Source organism: Panthera uncia, chromosome D2, assembly GCF_023721935.1.
Source record: "Panthera uncia isolate 11264 chromosome D2, Puncia_PCG_1.0, whole genome shotgun sequence".
NCBI lineage: Eukaryota > Metazoa > Chordata > Mammalia > Carnivora > Felidae > Panthera > Panthera uncia.
Window position 1 is genome coordinate 67796648 of NC_064818.1, and position 27666 is coordinate 67824313.

The window sequence follows — 27666 nt, forward strand, 5'->3', positions numbered from 1 at the left end:
GGGGGGGGGGGGGGGGGGGGGGGGGGGGGGAGTCTGAGGTCTGTCTCTGGCACCAGCTGGCAGGGTCACTGTGGAGAAGGCTCTACAGCTCAGTAGGCTGTAATTGAGCTGGAACTGCCTGAATTCTAAGTTGTTTGCTACTCTGAGGTTCATGGTTGGGGCCCCCCGCTCAGGCTTCTGGAATGCTCCCACCCCCTGATGACCCTCCAGCACAGAGCAGTGGTTCCTAAAGTGCCCTGAACTGCTTGGCCAAAGGCGTTTTTGTGGTTCTCCCTCTCCCTCCCTCGGCCACCCCTGCCGCCCCGTTTTGCCGGAGGGTTTGAGATTGAGTGCCTACTTTTTGCACCGAGCGGTGAGGATTGCTCCCAAGAGGTGGTCTGAGAAGGGGATGGGGGGGAAGCAGGAGGAAGTCAGTCCCCACGTGTTTGTCCTTGTTGCCATCTGGAGCGCTTGAAGAAAAGGAAAAACCGCTCCTGGTGGTTTGGGCAAAGAATTTAGTTGGCGGATCTGGTGGTTCCCCCTCTGTCACGCTTGTTTTGACCAGAGTCGGGCCCAGGTGTCATTGTCCGAAGGTGGGGCGTAGTGGTTATATGTGTTGAGAAATAGAAATCAGGACGGTACAGGGGAGCCACAGAGGTAGGGAAAGAAGGGGGCCAGTAGGGACCCTGCGGTGAGGGTGCTGGGTGGGGGCGGCGGGGAGGAAACAGCTCTGCTGGTGTCCTGGAGAAAGCACTTGTTAGATTTGGAGAGAGTGAAGATAAATTTGGCCCTAAGGGCCTCCGGTTCCTCTCCGAGACTTTTCCTGTAAAATGTAAAATGCAGCTCAGGAGATGTAGCAAATTGGAAAACGGCGCATTCTGTCCATAATCAAAGCCGCCCCACGAGAATTTCTCTATTTTATCCCTTTAGCCAAATTTCTGTGTCTAAAAGGGAAAAGGGACCAGACATAGGCTTGTTTGTTTTCTTGGTTGAAAACTCGGTTTTTGTATTTCAAGCCCATTCTCCTGGGTGAGAACAAGCAAAGCGAAGCCCGAGGTTGGTTCACCGCGGTGTTCCGCGCGCCCGGGCCCTCCCACGCGGGCCAGCCAGGCAACGGGGCGCTGGCGATCCTGCTTTTTTCTTTTTTCTCTGCCCCCCCCCCCCTCATCTTTACTTCTCGGCAAAGAACTTAAAGTGCACAGACCTCAGGTACCCAGCTGTCTGATTTTTCTGTGTCTGCGCCTGTGTAACCACGACCCAGGTCAAGATGAAGGACGTTTTCCAGTGTCCCGGAGGCTCTGCTGTGTCCCTTCCCAGGGAAAACCGCTTCTGATTTCTCGAGCCACGGTGTAGCTTCTCTCTGTGAACTTCATATACGTTGAATTATCATTGGTATTTTAATCTTAGTTTCATACCCCTCCCCCACCCAACACCATTCTGTTAGACTCTTCGGATGTTTCTTGGAAGCATGCCTCTCGAGTCTCCTGTGTGTCTGAGAATTGTAGCTGGAAGAGCCTGGGACACACACGTCCCCAGCTGCTGGGGGCCCTGAGGGGCCAGCCCGTGTCCACCCTTCGGCCCTTGTCAGTGTCTCCACTCCCTTCTCCCCACCTCCACGCTGGTCCTTGTGCCTGCTGTCCCCACGGTCTGTCCCCCACAACCATGGGGGGTGGGGGGAGACACCTACCGTGGCCGCTGCATGTGTTACACCCTCTTAAGACTCCATTCCTGCCCCCGCAGCATTGGCATCTCCGTTTGTAATTGTCATTGCCCGGTGTGATTATTTGATTAACGTGTGCTTTCCCTTCAGAGAGAGAACAGGGCAGCGTCCGTATGCAGCGCGTGCCCAGGTCAAGTGTGTTGGATAAGGGGGTATGCCATAAAGGAGAAGGACTCTCGGAGCAGCGTTTGGTTCTTTTGGGTGTGTGTGTGTTTGGGGGGGCGGGGGTTGGGTACGATGCCTGCCAAGGCAGTCTTGTTCTTGGGGGTTCTGTGGGTGTTTGCAGGTAGGAGATGTCTCACGCACGGGAGCTGTCATTGTCCCTGGTGTCTGTGTCACAAGTGACCTCATTGCACGTTCAGCCTCATTCCTGCACCCCTGCCCGCCCCAGGCCTCTCTGGAGCAGGCTCCCTCTCCTGCTAGCTCTCTTGGCCGGGATTTTAACATATATCACAGGCTGGTAGGCTAAGAGCTGGGGACTTCCCCTCACCACACTCAAAGCCTTTGATCTTTTGCTTTGGAGGTAACATCAAAAGGAAGGCTGAGGAAGACAGCCAGGCTGTGAAGTTCAACGTTCAAGTTAATAGCTTGACTGAAGGTTGTGCTGCGTCCTCGCAGCATCACTGAGGCTGAAGTAAACACAGTGATTCTGCCACATTTTCCTGGAAATGGAACCTAACGGTGGAAAAGGGATTCATTTGCATGTGGAATGAAGTCAGGCTGGAGCCAGGGTTTCTTTCCCCGTTACCCCTTCCTTCAGAAGTGTGGAAACCCCGGGGGAGGAGTGTGGAGAGGGGAGGTGAAGCCCAGAGGGGAGGGGAGGATCGGAGAGGGTCGGTAACCCCACGCGGCCGGCACCCCAGAAGTTATCCTCGCCCTCGTTCAGGGGCTTGCCGTCTGCCTGGCTGTCGCAGGGCATCTCTGGACCGCGTGCCGTTCCCGATTTAGCTGGGTGTTCCCGAATTCTGGTGGAGTTAGCGGAAGGCTGGCCGGCAGGCAGCTTGGCGGGGCTCGGGAAGTCGTCTGCAGCACAAACACCAGCAGTGAGGGAGCGGCAGGCCCGAGAGCTGGAAAGTGAGTCCCCCTGGAAGCAAAAGTGAAAGCGACCCACTGGTCTCCTCTGCGTGGTCCCTTTGCTCAGCTTTGTGGACACTTGCTTGGTTGTTGTTTTCTTTAAAGGTTTCATGGACTGTTCCTTCTTTAGATTTTCATCCAGAGCTTTGTTGGAGTGGTTTTCCAGCCCATTCCAGCCTCAGCACCCTTGGTGGATGATTCATTCCTGGGGATGGTTTTGCTTTCTTAGGCTGCTCATTTCCCCACACTTGCCTTGGGTGCTTTTCCCTGTCACCCTCCAGCGTCACCAGCCGCCACTCCCCTCAGTCATCTGTCTCCCCCTCATCTGTCGCTCCCCACGGGGCACTGCGGCCCCCCCTTTCAGCCGGGTCTTGCGACCCTGATGATGTCAGTACTGTGCAGCCAGAATTCCCGTTGGGTTTCTTTTAGTGCGGTTTCTCAAGCTTTTCCTCCCCAGGCCTCCGTCACGATCTTTGGCATAACTGTATGCTACCTGCACTGTTACTTATTTGATGCAAACATCCGATTCACTTTTTAAAACTCAGCCTCACTGTCAGCCTTAACATCTGTGAAATTCTAAGTTTGATGTGCTAGTTATTTTTTTCTAATACACACTGATATCCTGTAACTACTCAGGTCACACCTTGTACCACCTGAAATCGTGCCCTGGAGCCCCACCGTTCAGGAAACACTGCTGTAAAAGAGCGGTTTCCCATGCTGTTTCCTCCTGGGTGGCTGGCAGGTTTGGGCATCTGACGACGGCTTTTTTTCTTGTTCCTCTTCCCCCTCCTGGGGCCAGCTGAGCCCCGCTCAGCTCACGAGTGGATTCAAAGTTCTGTGCATGGACTGGTGGTAGGCTTCTAGAAATCAGTTTCCTGGTGACTAGAATCCATTCTGGATCGGACGGGTCCCTCCTTCATCACTTTTCATGCTGCCCTTTCAATCTGTGTATGTTTCTCCAAGGCCTCCTGAGTTTTCAGGTCGCCATCTTTCAAGGTGGGTGCTGAACCTGGCCTGGGGCAGCATGCGACCCGCTCGGGTTGTTAACCCTCTGAAAGGCCTTGGTAAATCCCTGCCACCTCTTGATCAGAATTGTTGGCATTGAGTCCCCCGGGTTCTAGGCTTCCAGCTCTTGAGACTTTGAGCTGCATTCATTATACATGTCCATTTGGTGCCTTGTCGAAAGGTATCTCCTGCCCCTGATGGACCTGGGCTTCTGGAAATTCCTCAGAAGATGTAAGATGCCAGGCTCTGGGGAGAGGTCTTCAAAGCTTTAGGGACACATCCCAGGGTGTTGGGGAAATGCTGCTCTACGAGAATGTTCCTGCTTGCCCTCATCCCTTGAGCTGGATGCGCAGACAGGCTTCCCTGAGATGGGTGTTTTTCGCCTGTGCTTAAAGCTATAAAGGGCCATTGTCAAGTTTGCTTAGCTTCTCAATTCATGTTCCTTAGAGGCTGGTGAATTGAAGCTAGTGTTCCTGGACAGAGCCTTTCATACATTGAAGAAAACCTGTAGAGTCTCCTGGGGGACAGGCAAGGGGAGAGATGAAAGGGTTTCTGCAGACCTGCTCAGTAGCATGGACTGTTCTTTTAGGTAATTAAGGGAGACCATAAAAGATGAGCACACACATCCATTTACCTTTCGCTTGGGGGTCTTAAATCTTTGCTTGGTCTCCTTTAACTGTGTACCTGTATGTCACCCCTGAACCTCTGGGGACCCCGTTTTCGTTGTTCCCCTGTCCTGTCTGCAGGAATGTACCATTGGGGATTGAAGAATGGGAGTTGGTGGTGTTTGGGAACTTCTGAGTTGTCTTTTTTTTTTTTTTTTTAATGTTTATTTATTTGAGAGAGAGAGAGAGAGAGAGAGAGAGAGAGAGAGAGAGAATGAGCAGGAGAGGGGCAGAGGATCTGAAGTGGGCTCTGTGCTGACAGCTCAAACCCACAGCCGTGAGATTATGACCTGAGCCGAGGTCGGATGCTCAACCTACTGAGCCACCCAGGCGCCCCAACTTTGACTTTTCTTACGGAGTCCTGCAGAAGCTCGCTTTTGCGTTTGCAGCAGGGTGGGACAGCCAGGTGAGGGGACACGAGAGCAGGTGCAGAGGGGTGTGTGTCTGAATCATTTTTTGCGACGATAGCTCCTACTCACGGATGTCTCCTACCTGTCATGGATTAGGACAGTGGTTCCCCAAATGTGCTGCACAGTTGAATCACCTGGAGAGCTTTAAAAAAAATCCCAGATCCCACTGTGGGGGAGGAGCCAGCCCTCAGTAATTGTAAGGACTCCTGAGGGATCCCAAGGTGTGGGAGCCACTGTATTAAGACAATGGGACTTGCTTCCTTTGTATTCTGAGTCACTTACGCTAATCATTCAAGCAGTTTACAGACATCATCTCATTAATCCTCATGAGGTTAAGGAGGAAGGTGTGGCCTCCCCATTTTACAGGCAGGACTGCTGGACCTCAGAGAGAGGTATAGTTGAGCACCTTGACGAAGGTCATTCATTTAAGTTAGTTTGTGGCGGAAGGAGGCTTTGAGTCCTAGGCGTGCCTGTCTCCAGAGTCCTGTCATTGCCCTGGCATTAGTCCTTATGCTGTGGAGAGCCAGCTTGGGTTGGAGTTTGCTTAATGGTTAAGGGTATGGTGGGGGGGTGCGGTCGGGGGGGAAGGATTGTCCCTGGTGGGCTGGAAAAAAATTGGCATCTGAATGCTTAAACTGTGGCGTGTGGATAGTAATTTTCTTACCTAGAGATTAGGGAAGGGAAGGGCTTCCCTGGGTGGAGCAGAAGCATGGAGTCATGGACTTTTCAGGAAGGCAGGGTGACTGGCGTAATGCGTGCAAAGGGAAGTGAGGGTTCTGGTGGTGGATGGTTTTGAAGCTGGATTCTCCCGTGAGGGGGCCTTGAATGCCACGTGCGAAGGAGACCTCAGATTCTGATGGGCGCGGGAACCTTTGGAGCTCTGTTAAAATGCAGATTCTGCTACGGTAGGCACAGGGCGGGGCCCAAGAGCTGCATTCTCCTGAGCTCCTAGAGGTTGCAGCTGTTGCTACGCCCCGAGGATCAGGCTTGTTGGCAGTGGTTCCCGAACTTTGCTGCCCTGCAGAATCACCTGGGAAGCTTGTAAAATTCTAGGGTTCAGTTCGCAGTCCATTTCGGTTAGGTCAGAATGTCTGAGGGGAGGGGAGCCTGGCGTCAGTACCTTTGGAGGATACCCAGTTGACTCCAGCGTGCAGAACGGTGGGGAAGCCCTGCTCTGAGACTGGATGGTCCCTGCTGAATTCGAATCAGGCGACTGACCGCTCCATTCATAGAACGTAGGAGCCAGATTGGATCGGAGTTGTGAACCGTCACAACTTGTCTTCTTACTTTATGAATGAACGCTGCAGCGTTTGTCCAGGGCCCGCAGCAGGCCAGGCACCGCGGTTGGGGCTAGGGCTCTGGCAGTGTATCCCTGTGATGGGGGTGTGAACCAGCACGAAGGTGTGAGCAGGGCAGGCAGGGTTCTAAGAGCAGAAGCATTTTAGGAAGGAGCATACCCCTGGGCCTTTGAATCCTAGGTAATTTGATCAGGACTCGAAACCAAAATTTCCTATTTTCTTTATGATGAGCGGGTTTGTGGGGCATTGGGTAATGAGCTAGCAGAGGGACAATTACCTTGCAGCATCTATGTCCTTTAGAAGCCTTGTCATCTATATGCAAGCACCTGCCTGGCTAACCTCTTCTTTTCTTGCAAGCTTCCTTGAGAATCTCATCCAGCGGGTATTTCTTTGCTTATTTTGGGGTTGCTCGCACTGTTTGAAGGTACCAAAACATTTCTTAAAAATAACACGCCTCTGCAATGCACAGTTTCCATTAATTTGGATTGATTTGTGAGAACCAGGAGGTGCTGACTGAGGCTTTCCGTGCACATTCAGCTCTCTCCGTAACCCCTAAGTGTGTTGCAGAAACTTGATGGAGTTGCAAAAACCAGTAGAGTTTGCATGTTAGAACAGGGGTGCCTGCACCTAGGGAGTTGCTCCTTGAAGAGCCTGGCCTCTTCCTAGTGGGGGTGGTTTAACAAGGGTATGTGTTAGTGTCTAAGTTAGCATTCAGCAGAAACGCTGGTGGTTAAAATCCTGAAATACGCCCATGCTCCGCATGCCTGCCCAAATCTTCATGATCCGTCCAGTAACTATAAAGAGCAGAGTAGGGGACTTCAGGACCCTGGTGGGTCCCTTGGGAGGGCCATCTGCTGGTAGTCATCTATTTTGAATATCACTCTGCTGGAACGTGATCAAGACTGTCTGGTGGTAGTTTTGTGAGGCTTAATTTCAAGGCCCAGGGATGCTTCTGGAATGGAAGTACATGCTTGGCAAAACCCGGAGCTTTCTCTGTTGATTATGTCAGTGCATGAATTCAGGGAGCCCCGTTCTAAGCCTTCATCCTGAAATGGGTAGATTTCATGCGAGGATCAGAGTCTCTTGTTTGGCCTCGACCTTTCTACTTTATGCCAGTTATTAACAGCGCTTTCCTTTATTCTTACAAGCGCCCTGGTTTGGGTGATGCATTATATGGTCACCCCTAGTTGTTATCAAAGACTGGCTGTAGCTAGTAACTTCCGCATTACTTTGAGGAAGCCACAGAGTTGGGATTCGAGCCAGAGAAAGCTGCAAGGTGGCTTCTGCCCCTTACCTCACCCCTGCCTCCCCTCTGCCTCCCTTCTGCCATCTTGTGGGGGGGGGGCATCCTCCTGGGGAGAGTTTTGAATCCTTGGACGGTAGAAATCCTGAAATGCTGGAAAGTCCAGGACTGCTGCTTCCATTTCTTTCCTCTGCCATCTCTGCAGGTTTCTGGAGGAATAATTAGTTAATGTTTGCAGAGCACTTTGAAATTCTCAGATGAAAGGCACCAGAGAAGCACAAAGTATTATTATTTATTATTAGTCTGAACCAGAATGGGCAGCACATTTTGCCTTGTGCCAGGCCATTCCTTTGCTGGTCTTTTTCTGCCTGATTGGCTTTCTGTATATATGTTTAAAAAACAAAACAAAACAAAGGAAAGTGTGTGGGGATTGTCTGTCTAAGACTGCGGACAGGTGATGTGAAAGAAACCGCATCCGTGGTCCCAGAGCAGAGGTCTCTTAATCCTGGTGTGCTTGAGGCTGCCATGCCTGTGGGGTCTGGGGGGGAGGGGGATTCACCTTTGGTCCTGCTTTGCCTGTGCTCCATTATTGTGTTTTTACTTTAAATTTTGCTTGATTTAATGATATTAATGCCAAGGAATCCACTTCCTGGGGACTCAAATGTTCTAACGGCAAGAGAGTAGGGATTGAGAATTATCTTTTGCTATGGTGGAATGTTCCAGTATGATTCATGTAGGCCTCGAGTGTATGTGTGTCGATATTTCATTTCTTTATAAGGCTTTGGCATGCCAAGGCAGATACCCCGTAGTTGCAAACAGAGCAAGGAGCCCCAAGGGGGAGCTCTCTGGCGCTTTCCACTTTCTTCACCCTGGTGTTCTTAGACTGGAATTGAATTCATCAGCTGCCAGGGGCTTACTTTATTTGCTGTGGGGAAAGAGGTCTGGAGAGGGAGGAAAGGAAAAATGACTGGCCCAGTCCGTTTTGAAATGGAAGATTTGGTTTATCTTCTACTTATCGGCAGAATGATTTGGCCTCCTCCCCAAACCCTCAGTTAATCAGAAATGGTTGTACCCTTGATAAATACCGCTACCACCCCGATTGTGACATCCTGTGACACAGGCGCCAGTGTGAGCCCCCCCCACCCCCCGCAGCCTCTGCTTCCTGGTGTTCTAGAAACTCAGCAGTGTCTCTTTTGCCCTGAGGCTCAGAAACCCAGCGGACTGACCACTTCTTGAGGCTTACCTCCAGTTTGCAAAGAGCCCCTGGCTAGCAGAGCTGGGGAATTTTGTACCAGCCACTTCGTCTCCCCGACCCCACCGCAACGTATTCCCTTCCACCCCCGGTCTTCTGTTAACATGAGACAGCCAGTAATACTCAAATCCTAGTTTGCGACGAAGCCAAAAATGGATGTATGTCTACTGTACCTGAACAGTTTCTTATAGGAACCCTGGATTTCGTTTATAAGCCTTTCCTAAATCATGAGGGATTTGAGTCCCGCAGAGCAGTACTATCTGGGGCAGGGCCTGAGACTTTTCTGAATGATTTCCTCCATGAGCCAGGCGCGCCTGCTCCCATGAAGGGTCCTGTGCGATGGGTGGAAGTAGGTATTATCCCATTTGACTCATGAGGAAGCAGAGAAATTACCCAGCGATGGAGCAGGAGCTAAGCACCCTGTGTTCCTCATTCTTCCTCGGGTGTACTTTTCAGCTGCGCACACAGTCTCCTTTGCAGGCTGGGCTGATGTGACCGGGACACCTTTAAATGGAAATTCTCGGGGGAACTCTACGCCCCTTGGCTGGAGCCTGACTGGGAAGGAGGAGGGGCAGAGGGCTCTTCTGGGTGTTGCCCTTTGCAGTTGAGCTGAAGGGAAGGCTGGCCACCTAGGGACACCCTCCGTGGTCAGTGTGGACTTTCTCCCTTCTACCCAATGGTCTATTGCTTGGACGGCATGCACCTTGCAGAATCAACTAGACAAAGCATAGTCATTGGGGGGAATCCAAGCATTCCTGTGCTGGTTACCTTATTTCTCAGAAAAAAGACCGAAGAAACATTTTTTTTTTTTAATTGAATGGTCCTCCTATTCATTGCCTTCCTTAATTTTTACTGGGGCTTTGCAAATGGAATTATGTTTATATTCATTTTACAGATGAGCAGACTGAGTTCCAGGGAGGGGCCCGTGTAGATCTTTGCTCTTGAAAATCCATCTTCTTTGCAAAGCAAGAAATTTAGTGCGTTGAAGAGGGCTGGAGGGAGCTGAGTAAGATGACGTCTGGGTCAACAATGCATAATTAGGGAGGGTGCCCAGTGCTGGGTGATAGACCAACTACTGGCCGCTAAAAGACATTGAGAAATGTAATTCCTTCCGCTAGTGTTCATCCCTCCCCGCTGAGGAAGCAGGTACATTTATATCATCAGTGGTGGTGGAGATTACAGAACTGCGGAAGTGTTGGATCAGAGCCTGGCCTGTAGTAAGCAGGTGCTCAATAAACATTAACCTTTTCAGACGTGGGAGGAGACTAAATGGTCTCTCTGGAGTGTATTACCCTGTTGTTCTCTTTGTGCTTTAGGCTTGAGAGTGCTGGAATGGGTAGTGAAGTGTCATCTCAGACCCTTGACATGTTAGTAGTGGGGACGGGTGGAAGGCTGCTGGCCAGAGACTCGGCCACCCCTGCACGCTTCGTCCTGAGTCCCTTGTTAGTACCTTGCTAGGGTGGACGGCCAGGCATCTGTTTTCCTTCAGTGTTAACTTCCTGTGCGCCAGGCGTCTGCCTGCTGCAGTGCTAGGAGCCGGAGGGGAGCAGAACGTGACCTTGGGAGGCAGCTGTGAGAACCAGGAAGTAAAGTCGTTATGGGAGCGATGGTGGAAATCTGAACCGCGTCCAGATGGGCCACAGGAGTGACCGTGGGTTTCTGGGACCAGCGGGAAAGAGCACTTGAAATCCCAACAATCCTAGAATGGGCTCCTCGTGCGACTGAATCGCCTTTGAAGAGGTCCTCACGAGGGACAGGAGGAAACCAACCTAATTGAGTTTCTACAACCAAATTCAAATGTCACCACGGCCTTTTTCATGTTATACATAGTTATACGTAATTTTATAGTTATCGCTATTTGGTAGTTTGCTGGCTAATATATTTTCTTTAAAAGTTTCACTTTAAGATTAAAATAACGTGTTGGGGAAAAAAAACCCGTAATCATGAATTAGAAAGTATAAAGCAGCAAGAAAGAATTGTTTGTAATTCCATTACCTAGAGGAAAGCATTGCTAAAAAGGTGGTTGATTTTTTTTCTTCTTCTTTTTAAAGTGGTAAACAGACGAGCAGTTTTGGATATATTGACTTTTCAGGTGTGCATGTGGTCACATGGGCAGCCCACATTTTATCATGTGGATTTCAGCCAGGTTTGACACCTGCCCCTTAGCGAAAAGCAAACTACTGCCATTTGTCTGCCAGATTAACTGTGGATGGCATCGAGGGAGGCGGATTTTCCTGATGTTAAAGACTTGACAACCCCAACCGCTCGGTTGGCTTCTTTGCTGTGACTTTTGAGCTAGCGGTGGGCTGCCTTACCTTTGCCCTTCCTTAAAACAAAGGAGGTGAGTGGGTGGATGCCTCTTAAAATTTGGGGAAGTGCTGTGGCCCTAGGGTAAGCTTTTGAGAAGTTAGTATGTGTATTGTGCCGTTGCAACGAACGGATCTTCTGGGCCTGAAGATAATGAGGTCGGTGAGGGCAGCGATGTTGCCTTACCACTCACCGGAGGGTCGCTGGCATCCTGAACGTGCCTGGCCTATTCTAGGGGCCTGGGAATGCCTCTTTGATTGACCTGGGGCTTGGGAGACAGATGCGGTGGCCACCATGCCGATGGAGAGCCGGCTGAGAACTTGGTGAGGCACCATCGGGGGAGCGCAGAACCACCTCCCCGGCCCTCACCGCCTTCCCCGGTGTGGATCGAGCCTCTACCTAGTGCTGCGTGCTTCTCTTTCCTGCCTGGAAATGCAAGCATCCTGCACAGCCCGGTGCCCCCTCCCCTCCCCCTCCCCCTCCCCCATCATCTACCCTCCAGGGCCAGAAGACCCAGTTGCCTCTGCCTGGCAGGAGTATGCTTTGCCAAGACCGTGCAAATACCAAGTTCCTAGTGGCAGTGAGGCAATTGGATGTAGAGGCGGGGTGCATCCCTGGAATAATAATAACAATGTGTTTTTTTATGTTTCATACTATATTTTATAGTCGAAGTGCTTTTCAGAGACCTCACTATTATCTTTATTTTATAGATGTATTAACTAGGGCTGGTTTGGGGAGATGGGAGGGGTATGGGGGGGGTAGAGGGAGGGCAACTGATGTTGAATGAATCCCAAAGCTCCGCCAGAAGCTGCCAAGTAGTTAGATATTGTTTCAGTGGAATTCTTGCATCCACCCTATGAGGTGCCGTGAAGGGGAATTGTTTTACGATACCCAGAGGTCAGGGAGCAGAAATCTCTGCCCACCGTCACCCAGCAAGTGGGGTGAGGGCTGGGAATTTTCACCCAGGTCACCTGACTCTCAGGCTCTGTGATCTGTCTCTTCTGCCCAGTACCCAGCATAATGCCCGACAAAGCGCCGCATCAATAAATATTTGTTGAAGGTTAAACGAGGCTTAAAGAGACCATTCATGCTTGGCACAGGGGCACAGAGAGACAGACATGTTTCCTGGCCTCATAACCTTCATTTCCAAATCCTGCGACCTTGGGCTGCTTGCCTGAGCTCTCCCAGCTCAGTTTCCTGAGACGTCATCTGAAAAATGGGTAAAGGACTTAACAGAGGGCATTTCCTGTAGGAAGATCTCACATGTTACCTGGTTTCTACTACTCACTGTTATCCTTTTTAACTCTCCAACCACACAGCTTCCCTTTTTATTTCCACCTCCTGGAATCTAAGTTTCTGATGACAGACTGTAGCGTTGAACACTGACAGAAGCATCCCCGGTCGCCAGTGTGGCGAACACGAACTTCATCGTAGGGACAACAGTGGTCCTAAGAGCTGGCATTTCTTGCACACTTACCCTATGCTAGAGGCTGTTCTAAGCCTCTGCCTGCGGTCATGATTTGGAAACAACTCTGATGGAAGAAGTGTTGTTCGTTTCCATTTCACAGAAGAAGAAACTGAAGCTCAGGGAAGTTAATAACCTGCCCGGGGGCGGTCTGGGGTTCAGACACCAGATTTGGTCTGACTTCCTACTCTTTAAACCATAGTTGAAGCTTAACTCTCCGTATGTGTTTGTTCTGGGCATCTCCATACCTCGTTTACAGCCTGCGCTTTTGCCTTCCTCGTTCTCAGAGCAAGTGGTCAGTGCAGGAGGAAATCCACACTGATCCTGGGTAGAACCACGGGGTGGAGATGGTCCCCAAACATACTGCCGAGTGGCTGACCCTTGGTGTTCTGCCTGACAGTGGTAAACCAGGGGCACCAGGGAGTTCTCTGAATTTCCCTTTCCCAACTGTCTCCCCCTTCTTTAGGCAATGTTTTTAACAGGTGAGGTTTTAAAATCTTAAAGAAAGAAGAAATCAAGACACAGCCTGGGAGAAGAATGACAGTGTCTTTTTGAGATTTTTTTCGTTTTCCTTTTTCCCTTTTCCTTTGTGCACTTGTGAAACCTCTTTGGGATGATGATCTCGTGTAGTTTTTTGGTAGCCTTTAAGCAGCTGCTGCTATGTTTAGCCTAACGCATCGCAACCCCACGATTTGTGTGCCAGCTTGTGCCCTGTGTGTCGGCTTTTTGCAGAGCGTTCGGGGCAAGAATTGGAATTCTGGGGTTGCAGACCTTTAAGAAATGTTTTTAAGTTCGAGGGCCAGTTGGAGGGGAGAGGTGTAGTGGCTTGGAACAGCAGGCCTGCATCTAAGCCTTGGCATACCTAAGGGGAGACCAGACATACAAGGGAGACCAGCTGTACTTACAGAAAAATCCCACTTCACCAGAAGGCTAGGGGTGAGTGAATTGAAGGGAGGGGTGAGGAAATGCAAGCCTGGTTAATTAGGAATGTTTGTGGTCGCTTTGCTTTACTTCAGGCTAAGTGTTTATTTCTCTTTCGGCATTGGATAATACACATACCTGGGATTTCCTTTTTCTTGGGTGATTTAGAATCGTGCGGTATCTCAAGGAGTTTTATTCTGACGATGCTGATTATATTAATAGCGATGTAATAGCCAGCTAATAACGTAATCGCTAGCATTTACCAGGCACTTGCCATATGCCAGGCATGGTGCCAAGCATTGGATCCTTGGAAGAACTCTGAGAGGTGGGTATTAAGTGTGTATTCCCATTTTACAGAAGAGACAGCGGCCAGTGCTCAGAGAGGTGATACTGTTTGCCTGAGCTCACCCTGCTTTTAAAGTGGTCAGCTCTGATAGTCTCTCTTCAAGGACCCAATTCTTTTCGCACATATTAAGCACTCAATAAATATTTTGGTGAATGAATGGAATTTTGGAGCTGGGGTTTGAACCTGGGTCTGAGCTGCCTCGAGATGGGTTCTAGAAACTTGGTCTGAATGCATGCAGCCCCCACGACTCCTCCTTTGCTGCTTTGGGCCCTCACAGTAGTAGATGGAATTAACCCAGCGGGGACTCAGTGGTCCAGAGGAAAAGGAGAAAGGGGACCTTGTGGAGGCAAGAGCGGGGCTTCTGGGGTATTTCCTGGGCACAGGGACATGAAAGGCGCAGCATGAACGATTTGCTGAATTCGCATTTTTCCTCTCTGATCACGGCAGCACGTGATTTGCTTTGTGCCCCTGTATCTGCAGAGTGAGAGGCCGGATTCTGGAAGGCCCTTTGGTTGGGATGACTGTATGCTCGCTCACCTGTACTTGGCGGGGACTGAGTGGGACTTCATACAGATGGCTTCCTTCATTCAGGTGTTTGGGAAAACCTCATACAGCTGGAGTTGAATTCTCTCTGCCAGGACACAGAGAGAGGAAGGAGGGATATATTTAAAACAGCTGAATGTGCAATTCCTTACCTTCCCATTGACGTGTGGATGGTCATGGCGGGTTGCGTCAGCTGGTCTGTGCATCAGACACCCAACTTGGGCAGTCTGTTAACTTAGGGCATTTACATACTTGGTGCGTTTGCTTACTTCTCTTCCCTTTCTACTCCCTGCAGTGAGATGGCTTGGTCCGTGACCATGAACCCCATCACATCAGCCTTCTAGCTCCTGCATCAAACCAGGTCTGGTTGGTGGTGCAGACACGACTAATGGCTCCTGTACATCCTGAGAGGGAGGTACCACTATCACCCCTAGGTTATTATCCTCACCTCGCAGTCAGGGGCAGGGCTGGATGCCTAGAGAGGTGAAGCCATTTGTCCAGTGCCCCAGAAGCATGAAGCCACGGGTCCTGGACTTGAACCTAGGCATTCCAGGTCCTATGCCTGTGCTCTTAACCATTCTGCTGTACCGCCCCGGTCTGAATTAGTGAGGTTTTAGCTTGATTTTTAACTAAGCTGTTTCTTCTAGAACCTTCTGTCTTCCAATTCCATGATGGGTAGATAACATGGTGACCTTTGTCCACAGGGGAGCACAGGAGCAGGAGAGATATGTAGAGAGAAGTTAACTTAGTTTTCCCCCTCGACTACCTAGCCCTTTCCTGGGATCGAGTACTCTTTGACCTGAATCTTTCTGCCTGCTTGAAGTTCAGCCTACCTTCCGCATCTTTCTGCTGCTGTCAGAAGACAGAGACCTGAAGTTCTGTCTCCCGGGTGCCTGGGAGTTCTAGGAGTGCAGATGTCCAGGTTCTGTGGTCAGGGCTCGTCGCGATTACAAATAAACCGAAGCCTGGGAAACTTCCTTGCTATTAATAGTGCAGACCTTCGGGGGAGGGGATAACCAAACTTGATGCTGTTGGAATTGATTTTCCTGTCCAGATGACATAGTAATGAGCTAAGCGGTTAGCTTCAGATCGGTACCGCCCTTTTCCAAGCCAGGTTCTTTAAAGACTAAAACCACAGAAGCAGAGAACAAGTTTGTTTGGGGAGGCCCGGTGGCCCCGGCGAGAGAGGGGAGGATGGCCCCGGGGGCGCGCACGTGGGAAAATTAAGGCTTTGCTCACTTCAGAATGAGTTGTAGCGTCTAATTCAGTTTCTTCCACTGCTGTCCCCTCCACACCTTCCTCTTGTTTAAAACAGGAATTTGATTTGGTGTCTGGATTGTTGGTGGTATTTCTGTCTCCTCGGTGCCTTTGGGTTATTTCAGAAAGTTTCTCTCCTGGCCCGGAACGTGTCAGCAAGCGTGCTGTCAGCCACTCTCCGCAGGGAGAAAAGTGTCGCGTAAAACAACCCTAAGATCCCTATCGCTTCAAATCACCCACGTGGATTATAACATCCATTGTTCTGCCCTCTGCTTCTTGGCATATGCTGGTCACTGTATGTATACAATTAAAAACACAAAGCGGCCCTGTCTGAAGGGTCTGGAATATCCTGGGGTTTCAGAGGAGACTTTGGAAGTGGGCAGAACCGTGTTTCCTTGCCCAAGTGAGATTATTGTGCTCGAAATATCTCCTGGTAGTTTATTAAAGGAAACCGCAGGATGGGGTCAGAGGTAGTCTCTCCTGCCGGCAGTCTCCTATCTTGCCTCTTCTTTCTAGATCTTTCTCCCCATTCAGCCTGCCCCCAGATGGCATGCTGCCCTCGGGGGAGGGGGGGTGGTGGGAGGTGCGGGGGCAGGCCTGCTTCTCTGCCCCCGTGTGCTTTGGGAGCGTCGCAGCTTCACCACGGCGCGTCTGCACTCGTCCCTCTGGGGCGTTAGGAAGGAATTTGGGGTGTGGAGCTCCGTGAGTGACTAGGATTAGGCCCGTCGAGTCTGCAGTCAGACGAGAAGTGTGTGGGCAAAGAGAACTATTGTGTGAGACTCCTCCGGACAGAAAGGCCGCCTTCATCTTTTACTGTGCCTAATGGACAATTGAGACATTCAGCTTATGTCTGAAAGGAAAGTGGGCCGGAATGGTCTAGCAGACCTCCCAGACGAAGGCTTGTAGGAGAAGCAAATACAGACAAGGATTACCAACAGGGGAAACAACTGGGGCAGAGTCCTGGGAGAGAATGTTTATTTCCTTGCTCTCTAGGAGGGATTTGGAAAGAGCCGTAATCCTGGGTTAGGAGTAATTTGTTACAGCAAGATGATACTTGAGTGGCAGGCCACTTCTGGCTGAGGCAGCAAGACTTGTGTGCAGGGGGGTCGGGGGCCTCCAGAAGGTCAGCCTCACTAAATCTTCGCCCTGGCTCGGGGGTTTGGGTCCTCCCCCAGCAAAATTAACCAGAGGCGCTGCCTGACCTTTTGGCTTCCTGAGGTTAGCATTACGAAGCATCTCCGCATGCCTGTCACAGCTAGCCTCGGACAATAAAAAGTTGGACAGGGAGACCTTGCTGGAGCCACCGAGCATCGTTCGAGATGTGACAAGGGGAAACACAAATAAGAGGGAGATCCGGCGCGGTTCCCAATTTCAGCGGGAATTTGAGGACATGAGCCGAGGTCTGTCTTGCGTTTTGTTCCTAAGTGGACTGACTAAAGCACATTAATTGTGCTTTAGTTTTTGCCTGTTGACTGCCGAGACTCGCGTTGTCCTTTGTCGTTGTGGAAGAGGGGGGAGAAATACGACGGAATGGGAAGCAGAACCGAATCAGAAAGATCTCGAGTCTTGAGCGCTCCTGGCTGTGGAGAAAGGAAGGAATGTTTTAAATTTAAAGTTCCTGATTCTAGTGTCTGCTGCAGTCGTGCTGATTCATGTATTTAAAATAACTCTTCCAGGTCCCCAGGACCCTGTTACTCTCTGGCTTTGTGTTTCTCAGAGGTCACCTGATGGCTCTTTCTCTAACAATTTACGCGGTAGCTAACAAGGTAACATGTTACCCAACTGTTTTTGGCTTGTCACTCCGGGGTGCCCGTTGGAGGAAGAAATAACACATCTTAACTGTCCTGTCATTTACTCAGTGTTATCCTCTGGGGTTGAAAATATGGTGAGGACGCCAGTCAGAGTGGCCAAAATGAACAAATCAGGAGACTATAGATGCTGGAGAGGATGTGGAGAAACGGGAACCCTCTTGCACTGTTGGTGGGAATGCAAATTGGTGCAGCCACTCTGGAAAACAGTGTGGAGGTTCCTCAAAAAATTAAAAATAGACCTACCCTATGACCCAGCAATAGCACTGCTAGGAATTTACCCAAGGGATACAGGAGTGCTGATGTATAGGGGTACACGTACCCCAATGTTTATAGCAGCACTCTCAACAATAGCCAAATGATGGAAAGAGCCCAAATGTCCATCAACTGATGAATGGATAAAGAAGCTGTGGTTTATATACACAATGGAGTACTACGTGGCAATGAGAAAGAATGAAATATGGCCCTTTGTAGCAATGTAGATGGAACTGGAGAGTGTGATGCTAAGTGAAATAAGCCATACAGAGAAAGACAGATACCATATGTTTTCACTCTTATGTGGATCCTGAGAAACTTAACAGAAGACCGTGGGGGAGGGGAAGGAAAAAAAAAGAGGTTAGAGTGGGAGAGAGCCAAAGCATAAGAGACTCTTAAAAACTGAGAACAAACTGAGGGTTGATGGGGGGGGGGGGGGAGGGCGGGTGATGGGTATTGAGGAGGGCACCTGTTGGGATGAGCACTGGGTGTTGTATGGAAACCAATTTGACAATAAATTTCATATATTGAAAAAATGAAAAAATAAAAAAAGAAATACAAAAAAAAAAAGAAAGAAAGAAAATATGGTGAGGAAGTCATTTGGGAGGCTCTAGGCGAGTGGTTCCAAGCCCATGTTCTAGCTAGAGAAACTGAGGTGCAATGCCATCCTGGCCTGCCTGAAGCCACAGGGTGATGGAGAATGGACGGACGACACAGGGTTCAGGTTTCTGACCTGTCGCGGTTCTGCTGACTCCAGTGCTCCTCTCTGTTTGGTTTGCCTTCAAACAGTTCTCACACCCTTCCTTCCTTTCCTGCCTCCCTGGTCTCTTCCTCAGCGCATTTATCCCAGGGCGGGCTGTGTTCTTCCAGCTTTCAGGCAGAATTAGCGGTCCTCTGCCTTTGGAATGGTCCTTTTCCAAGATCCCACACCAGCCAGTCACATTTGGAGATGGCTTGTTTCCCGGGGAGCTTTGGAGGGTCTGATTTTTCCTTGAAGAATAGGTTTGTTCACCTGTTTCACAGTTCATTGTTGAGGCGTTATGGCATGTGGGTGGAGTCTTTGCGTACGTGACTGTGTGCTCTCCCCCGCCCTTGTGTCTTTGAAATGAATGCGATAACCATCAAGTGACTTGATGCATTTTTTTTTTGTAATCCATTTTAACAATGAGATATAATTCACATACCATTAAATCTACCCATTTAAAGTACACAGTTCGGCGGGCTTTAGTATATTCAGAGTGGTGCGCAAACATTAACCGCGTCTATTTCCAGAACATTTTCATCAGCCCCGAACAAACTCCATGCCCACTAGCAATCACTCACTCCTCAGTGCCTCCTTCCTCCCAGTCCCTGGCAACCACTAATTTAATCTGTGTCTCTATGGATTTGCCTATTCTAGATGTTTCCTACAGGAGGAATCCTCCAATATGTGACCTTTCCTGTCGGCCTTCTTTAAGTTCGCGCAGTGCCGTTGCAAGTAATCGCTTGTTTTCATTGCCAAATAGTATTCCATTGTACGGCTCGACCACCATATACTTCTCCAGTCCTCAGCCGAGACTTGGTGTGCTCTTACCCACTGTGCCCCATATTTGGTGAGCCCCCAGTGATGCCCACGCTTGCCATCCCATGTCTTTCGGCGTCTTTTTCTGGTCTGCAGGTGCCCGTGTGCACTTTGAGTTGCTTGTAGGCAAGCAGGTGGTAACCAGCACATCGCAATCAACTGGACCGGACTGAGCCTTTTGAAAGGAGCAGTCATAAGAAAACGTGGTGACACGAAGTAGGCCATCTTTGGCCTGTCTCTTAATGGTTCCTACAGTGGCATGTGAGTTTTCGTTGTTAGTCACCCCCTGCCCCCGCCTCCTCCCAAGGAGGGGCCGTGGAGAAGGAGTTTATGCTGCCCTGTGTGGGGGCTGAAGATGGGCAACATGTTTGAGCAAGACAGGAAGACTTCTTCTGGTTTCTGCTTCCAAGTTCTTCCAGTGGCTTCATGTCCTCTGACCTCAGGGACATGGGCCCTCAAGGGACGTGGACGCTTGTGGCACGGTGGACATTGGCTTGGGACCCACAGCCCTCTTTGGGGGAACTCAATCTCGAGGCTGCCTGAAGACTCTGACGTGGCTTGCCCTGGGCTGCTTTTGGTCATGACCGAGCAGGACGGTCTCTGAGGCTGATTTCCCACTGGCTTCCTGGGTCGGTGCGGGGGCTGCACCGTTTGTCCCTTTGCATCTGTTTTGCCCTCCCTCCCCACTGCTCCTTCTACTCCGTCTGATAGAAGGGATTGCAAGCCCTGGTCGGAAATCTACATTCCGGTTCAGAGTCCCTCGTAACTGCATGGCTCAGTCACCTCATTTCTCTCTGCTTTTCTTCACTTTTAAAATGGGTTTGGACGGGCGTGCCTGGGTGGCTCCGTCGGTTAAGGGTCTGACTCTTGATCTCAGCTCAGGTTATAATCTCGTGGTTCATGAGCTTGAGCCCCACGTAGGGCTCTGTTCTGACAGCACAGAGCCTACTTGGAACTCTCTCCCCCCCACCGTCTCTCTGCCCCTACTCCACTTGTGTTGTCTCTCTCTCAAAATAGAAATAAACTTAAAAAAAAAATTCAAAGCGGGTTTGGAGGGATCTGCTTTGACCACCTAAAGAGATGTAGTGACCATCAATGTAGGAGTTTAATAAAAGAGCTTTTGAGAAAGTGTGGTGGAATCTGTAAATATACACATGCTCTTTATTGGTACTGCTCTGGTGCTGATAGTTTATGCTAATTACTGGTCATCAGGGTCACATGACGAGTTGGGGAAAAATACTTAAAGACCCCTGGGCCCACTCCCAGATAGTTGCATTTAGCAGGTCCAGAGTGGGTCAGGGGAGAAGTCTTGCTAGACAAACCAGCAAGGTTTGGAAGCAGCAGGACTACGTCACCATCATGAATTAAATTATTCTTTGTAATATTGCTCCTTCCTTGTGTTAGTCCCTGTACCATTGACCCGCTTATTGTCCCATTGACTGGGTCTTAGATGACTCTTCTAGGCCTTGGAATATCTAGTCCACGCTGGACACAGAGCACGTGCTTTGCAAATGCTGCAGGAACACGTGAGTCAGAGGCGAATGGGACTTTTGAGAGAATTTTCCTCAGTTTCCCGCTACAGAGTTAGGCCCAGAGTGGGGAAGAGGTCGCCCGCCCAGTGAAGAACTAAAGTGATGGCCCAGATAGTGGCGGAAGTGGGCCTCGAAAGTGGATTTCTGGACTCTTTCTCAGTCTCGTGCTATCCCAGGAGCACATAGCCTTGATTTTAAGAGTGACTTTTGCAGGATGATGGAAGGAAGTCCCAGGCCGCAGCCCCGCGGAGGGGAGGGGTGTGCATCTGGGTTTTGAAAGGAAGGGCTCAGCACAGTCCCACCCAGCTGCGCTTCCATGAGCCGCTAGAGCATAGCCTCCCTGCAAAACCACCGACCTAGCAATTGCAAAAATATCTCAGGGACGGGGGTGTTGAATAGCTAGGGAGGTAAAGAATACAGGAAATGCCAAGTTGCGGTTTGGGGATTTTTTGGTTTGTTTGTTATTTGCTTGTTTTGCTCAGTTTCCCCCTTACTACCAGTGGCCTCAGTAGCTCTGGTAGAAATGATTTTCTAGTAGCCTTGGAGGAAAATAATGTAACGTTTGCCCGGCGACCTGGGGGGAGAAGAGAGCTGATAGGTGCCGGAGAGGAGGGTTCATTCCTTTGAGGACCCTGTGTGACGTTCCCCTGAGATACTGATGCCTAGCCGTTGATAAGAAAACCGAAGAAGGTGGAGGGGAGTTCTCAGGCGAGTCGGGATGAAACAGAAACATGGTGGTCCGGAGCCTTGTGCACCAGAACGCCAGCTGACCCAGGGAGCCCAGGTAAGCTGGGTCAGCGTTCTAACGGCCTTAGTTTCCTCCTTGGTAAAAGGTTAGTTGTAACTTTCTGCTTGTTTATTATATAGGGTTGTTGTGAATGTGGCTTTGAACTCTAAAGTGCTCCCTAAATGTGAAGTAATACCGTTAGGTATTGAAAACAGGTGAACTGCAAGGATTTCATTGAAAAATCCTGTAGCAACCAACTCATGGAGGTAGAGGGCAGAGCTATTGAATTACTGTTTTCCATGGGTGCCTTGATATCCTTCCTCTCCCTCAGATTTCTTTTATGTTGGGAAATGGGATAGGGACTTTAGAGAAACATTTCTAAGTTCTTACAATGGTTGGTGTCATTATAAAAAAAAAAAAAAGTAAGAACTAAAGTCAATCTTAGCATCTTTCATTTTCTTCTGTGGCTTTTTTCCTTCTCCAGGTTCAGAATGTACCCAGCCTTCTGAGGTCTTTGGTTTTCTTTCCCTTGGTAACTATAATATATGCTCACTTATGCTATATCCCGACTAGGCACAATCACACATTCCTGAATTTTCTTTTTCTTTTTCTTTCAAAAAAAAATTTTTTTTTAAATGTTTCTTTATTTCTGAGACGGAGAGAGACAAAGCATGGGTGGGGGAGGGGCAGAGAGAGAGGGAGACACAGAATCCGAAGCAGGCTCCAGGCTCTGAGCTGTCAGCACAGAGCCCGATGCGGGGCTCGAACTCACAAACTGTGAGATCATGACCTGAGCCGAAGTCGGACGCTCAACCGACTGAGCCACCCAGGCGCCCCTGAATTTTCTTTTTCTCTGCAGTTACACTTTATAGGCAAATAATGCCTCTTTAAGTAGAGCCTCTATCTTAGGCTCTTAGGTGCATTTTTCAAAAGAAGCCATTCTTGGGCCGTGTTTTAGCCTAGAACAAAGCAGCTTAATCTCCGGCACATTCTGCATCTGCAGGAAAGTTGGTCAAACCAATTTTGTAATGGTGGCCCTGAGGAGCCTGTGGGATTCTGACGACTTCTGATATAATTTCACTGTTAGTTATATGCGGTCAGGGCTGGCTTTGGGAAACTTGTTGGTACCTGTATGATTCAGAGGGCAGGACAGAATGTTAATCACAGCTTCTTATAATTTAACTATTCTAGATAAATTGGGTTTCCCTGACCCGCAGGGCAAAGTTAATTATTTATAGAAGATGGGCTGAATTTCCCATCTTCCAGTTCTGAGAAATGAGGTAGCTTCCGAAAGAGACAGGCAAACCTGATCTTTCCCAGGCCTGTGTGTGAGCCTCGCAACGTGAGCTCCTGGAGAAATGCGTGTGCCCCCTTGGCCACATACTTGCGCTTCCTGTCGTCTCTTGAAGTTTTTCCGTTGTCCTCCTACGATGAGTGGCTCCTGGTGGCCTTCGGTTTTGTAAAGTTGCGTGGCGTGAACGTTATGATCGTGGTGTCACCCCTTCCAGCTTGCAGGTGTGGGTAGAGTCCCCAGGGCCCACAATGAGGCTGCACGGGGAGGGTGGGGGTGGGGGTCACCTCGCAGAGGAGGAAGGATTCGTGGGTTTGGATGTGATAGACCGTGGCTTGTGGTCTCTCGGTTTGGGTGTTCGGACAAAATAGCGACTTTCTGTTATTTTATAAGAAACACAACACTTGTGACTTTCTGGTGCTCAGGTGTTAGTGAGACTAAGCAGTCATGATCTGTCATGAGGATGGTTTCCAACTACTTTGAATTCTCTTACAATGGATTTTCCTAGGAAGGAGCACCCCTGCTGAGAAATAGCTTGGATTGAAAAGGCCGGTTTCTTGTTTTTGTACTCAGGTAAAGGATACCGATCTACCAGGAAGGGGAGGGGAGCGCAAGGCCTTCACAGTTTTTAAGATCAATCCTTTTCGGCTTGACGGGCTTTCTGTGGGACCTAGTCTTCCAGAAGAGACCTGTTTCCTCTCCATTTAGCAGGCTGTTCGGGCCCCGTGGTGGCCCCTGCCTCCCCATCTTGCCTGAGCCCGGGGCTGATGATCTGTTGGTGGGCAACACTGGCCCAGCATGGGCGTCATCCCAGCGTCGTGATGCGTGAAGGTTGCCCACACTGAGAAGCTCTGGAGAGAGCAGCTCCTGAACGTAGAAGGGTGATGCCCAAAGCACACGGGGCACATCACCCACGACCTGCGGAATTTCTGCCGGGTGCTCTTTCGTGGTGATTCCGTGGCATGTGACACATTTGCCAGTGTTTCCTGGGAAGTGCGTGAGAATTTTGAACACGTGAACCTCTTCCAGTCAGAATCGCCCAGGGATTTTCAAACTTCCATTTTGGTAAGGAGGGATAGTTATTTCGGTGAGATTGTGGGCTAGTGGTTAGCCCTTGTGACTGGGAGTCATGGCTGGAGAGCTCAGATTCTTTCCTGAGCTTTTCCCCCAAAACTGGAGTTTGCCAGTGACGATTAAATCTAAAACGTCGCCTTGGGGCCACCAAGTAATCGTGTTCGACTGTCTGGATTTAAGGCCCACTGAAGGAATGTATCCTGTCTGACTTGAAATCACGTCTTGGGGCGCCTGGGTGGCGCAGTCGGTTGAGCGTCCGACTTCAGCCAGGTCACGATCTCGCGGTCCGTGAGTTCGAGCCCCGAGTCAGGCTCTGGGCTGATGGCTCGGAGCCTGGAGCCTGTTTCCGATTCTGTGTCTCCCTCTCTCTCTGCCCCTCCCCCGTTCATGCTCTGTCTCTCTCTGTCCCAAAAATAAATAAAAAATGTTGAAAAAAAAAATTAAAAAAAAAAAAAGAAATCACGTCTTTACGTACTCATTCCCTAAGCCAGGGGTGACAAAGTGTGGCCCAGGGGCCGAAGCTGTCCTGCCACCTCTTTTTGTATGACCCGTGAGCTAAAAATGGTTTTTCTATTATTTTTAAATGGTTGAAAAAAATTAAGAGAAGAAGAATATGTCCTGACACGGGAAAGTCCTATGGAATCCATGTTTTAGTATCCTATAGATAAAGTTTTTTTGGCACACAGCCACGACATGATCTGTGCAGGACTGTGGCCGCTTTGGTGACAACCACGCCTGAGCTGAGTAGAACTGAGATGGGATGGGTCGCAAAGCCTAAGTAAGATATGTGCTGTAGCCCTTTACAGAAAAAGTCTGCCAACCCCGCCCCGTACAAGTAAAGGGACGGACGTCACTTGCCTGCCCGTCTGTGAGATGGAAGTGCGGCCAAGCAGCTTTGGTTGTTTTGTCAGGGATGTGGAGCTTTGTCATCAGCATCATTGGTCTTTGCATGGTTCTATTTGTTTCGAAAGTCAGCTTTGTACCGTGACCTCAGCAGCCCTGAGATTCAGGTTCTCTGAGCAGCCCTCCTCACCGTCCTTGCTACGGAAGCTGTACTCACCAGGATGGGGGTGCCTTTCTCGGGAGCAGGTTCCCTCAGGCCCACTTGTAGCCGGATCCTGCGGGGCCCTCTGATTTGGAAGATCCCTCCCCATTTGCCTTTCCTTGTCTGAGCTTATTTAGTTATCTTGAAAGAAAGTGTGAGTGGGGGAGGGGCAGAGAGGGAGGGAGAGAGAGAATCCCGAGCAGGCTCCGAACTGTCAGCGCAGAGCCTGTTGTGGGGCTCGAACCCGTGAACCGTGAGATCGTGACCTGAGCTGAAGTCAGACGCTTAACCGACTGAGTCACCCAGGTGTTCCCCCTTGTCCTTTTGTTTTGATCAGCAGCAGTGGGGGAGGAGACGTTAGAGTTGCATACCTTTTTCTTTTTTTTGCTGACAATTTAACAGGCTTTTAAAATGTTTGATTCTGTTCAGACCATTGGTTTTGTATGTATTTTGAGACTTTGTCCACAGGTCCGAAGCTTAAACTTAAGCTCCCTGAAACATATCATAAAATAGGATTTGGGCAAAAACCCTAACAGGCCATGAGCAGAACATTAGTATTAAAGGATGAAACACTTAAGTCAAGATGGCCTTATGCATTTATTATTATTATTATTATTATTATTATTTTTTTTTTACAAAAGGCAAGTTGAGCAGGACTCCATTTCAACAGTTTTCAATGCAGGAATTCCCACGGCCCCATTTGATTGCAGTTTGCTGAAAAGTTTAATGTTTTTGTAGGCAATTCATAATTTCCACGTTGAGCGGCCTGAAAGGAAGAGAGCCGGAGCCCCAGTGTTGTTTTTGTAGTGGGATGGTGGGAACTTTTTTTTTCTCTTCCCCAAAAGGATGTAAAACCGAAGTTGGGCCATGGGGAAAATGTGGTGTGGGGTTCCCGCCCTTTCGTAAATCCGAGATGCCTCGTCCTTCGGGTCTTTTCTTTAGGACCCAACAGAATAGAATTTCCTGCTGCTTAGTGTCTCCAGGAAGGAAAAGCTTTTCCTCTAGGCTATAATCGTACCTAATTTCCTTTTTCTTCCCTTTATTTATTTATTTTCCTTATTAATAAGGACCAATTGTAGAAGATGAAGGAACCTGGGAAACCCATCACTTTCGGAGGAGGTTAATAACTTCCTTTAAAAAATCCTGACATAATACTTATTTCCCCCGAAAGGAGCCTCGTCAGCCTGAATGCCAGTTATTTCCAATGGATGGGCACAGGTTTGCGGGGGCCCAGCCATTCTGTGGGATCAAGTTGCATTGGGATGGAGAGGTTGAAGCTGTCACTGTGGAGTCCTTGCAAGCCAGCGGGACTGGGGCTGTCTTCCTCCACCATCTGGATCTGGTTAGCTCTCTCTGGGCAGTGGGGCCGAGTCTCATTTCCTCCAACCAGTAATGTTATATAGGCAGTGATCCTGGGCTGCCCTAACATAATTGAAAATTATGTGTATTGTAGGCTTGGAGCGCTGAAATGTAGGCTCATAAAAATATGTGGTGCAGGTAGCCTGCGGAGATTGGATATGGCACACAATGAAGCTTTTATGTAAAATAAGAATTATAAGACTCTGCATTAATATTGCATTATGGGTATGACAGTTCTCTGGTGAGGTCCTCAGGGCAGGTCTGTCACCTTAAACAAAAGCCCAAATTTCCGAATTCTATGGAGCCGGTGTTTGGATGCGATCAAATCAGTTTTACAGATGGCCGAAGATGAAAACCTGTCTGTTAATCTGACCCTGCCCCCCGAGGGTAGCGTGAGGTGTAGGTGTGTGGCACTCAGCTTGGCATTTTTCCTCACAGGTTTTTATGAGAGGAAAGATGAGTATTGGCAGGTTTCCATTTTGGTTGGCCTCAAGGAAATGATGCTATTGAGTGGTTTTGACCAACGAGGTCCATATATTTATGTGGCAAGTGAGAATGGGAAGAAGTCAGGGAGAGATGGGGTGGAATGGGTTCCCAGGGCCCATTGGCTTGGGTTACGGAAACATTTACTACAGTGGCTCTCAATTTGGGATGCTGCTGCCCCCAAATAAGATATCTGGAAATGGTTTGATTATAAGGGTGACTGAGGTGGGGGTGGGAGTGGGTACCTGCTGGTATTTACGGTCTGGGGGTCCAGAATCCTTCGGTGCTGGGGCAGTCCCTCCCTCACCCCCACCCCAGATCGTTGACGGACGAAACACTGGAGGTCCGTAGAAGCGAAGGGATTTGATGCAAGGTCTTGTGGTGACTTACTAGAACTAGTAACCAGGTTTCCTCACACGAGAGCCTTCTGGCTTACAGCTCTGAGGTTGTAGAAGTTCTCTAACCTCGTATAGATCTAAGTTGGGAAAATGTTTACTTGGAGCAGGTAGCTTGTGGGCCAGGCTCTCCCAGTTTTGGGTGTAACCGCATTTGGTTTTAATCCGTTGTCCAATTGTATCTTTAAGGAACCTATGGGAAGGCTTGTGTGTGGCTTTCACTCTTCCTTTTCATGTGGGGTTTGAGCCAACCCTTCCTTCTTTCTGGACTGCCCTGTGCTGTTCTTTTTCTTTCTGTTGAAATCTTTCTGACTTAACAAGACCTACTGTGTACAGCCTTCCCCAGTGTCTTTTCTCAGAACTACCGTCTTCTTTCTTGGCACTCCCTAGGCTCCCTAGACTCCCTGAGTCTGTGCCGAGGTTCTACGACGACGTTCTACATGGACTTAATCTGTGTGTGAGCCAGTTCTCTCACGTGCGCATAAGCTCCCTGAGGGCAAATGTTCTTCCTATCTCCTTATCCTTCGCAAGAAGGCTTTGTACAAAGCGAGCTTTAATCAGTATTCATTGAGTGAAATGTCCTGTGCAGTTTATATGAAAACTAGCCGTTTATTTTGCTTTCGGGTCTCTGGAGAGCTCAAGATGGCCTCT

At 49.4% G+C, this 27666-nt stretch overlaps 1 protein-coding gene across 15 annotated transcripts in view; it reads left to right on the forward strand.

Moving 5' to 3' along the window:
• Positions 1-27666, forward strand: part of TCF7L2 (transcription factor 7 like 2) — a 176059-nt gene that overhangs the window by 49841 nt on the left and 98552 nt on the right. The window lies entirely within an intron of this gene.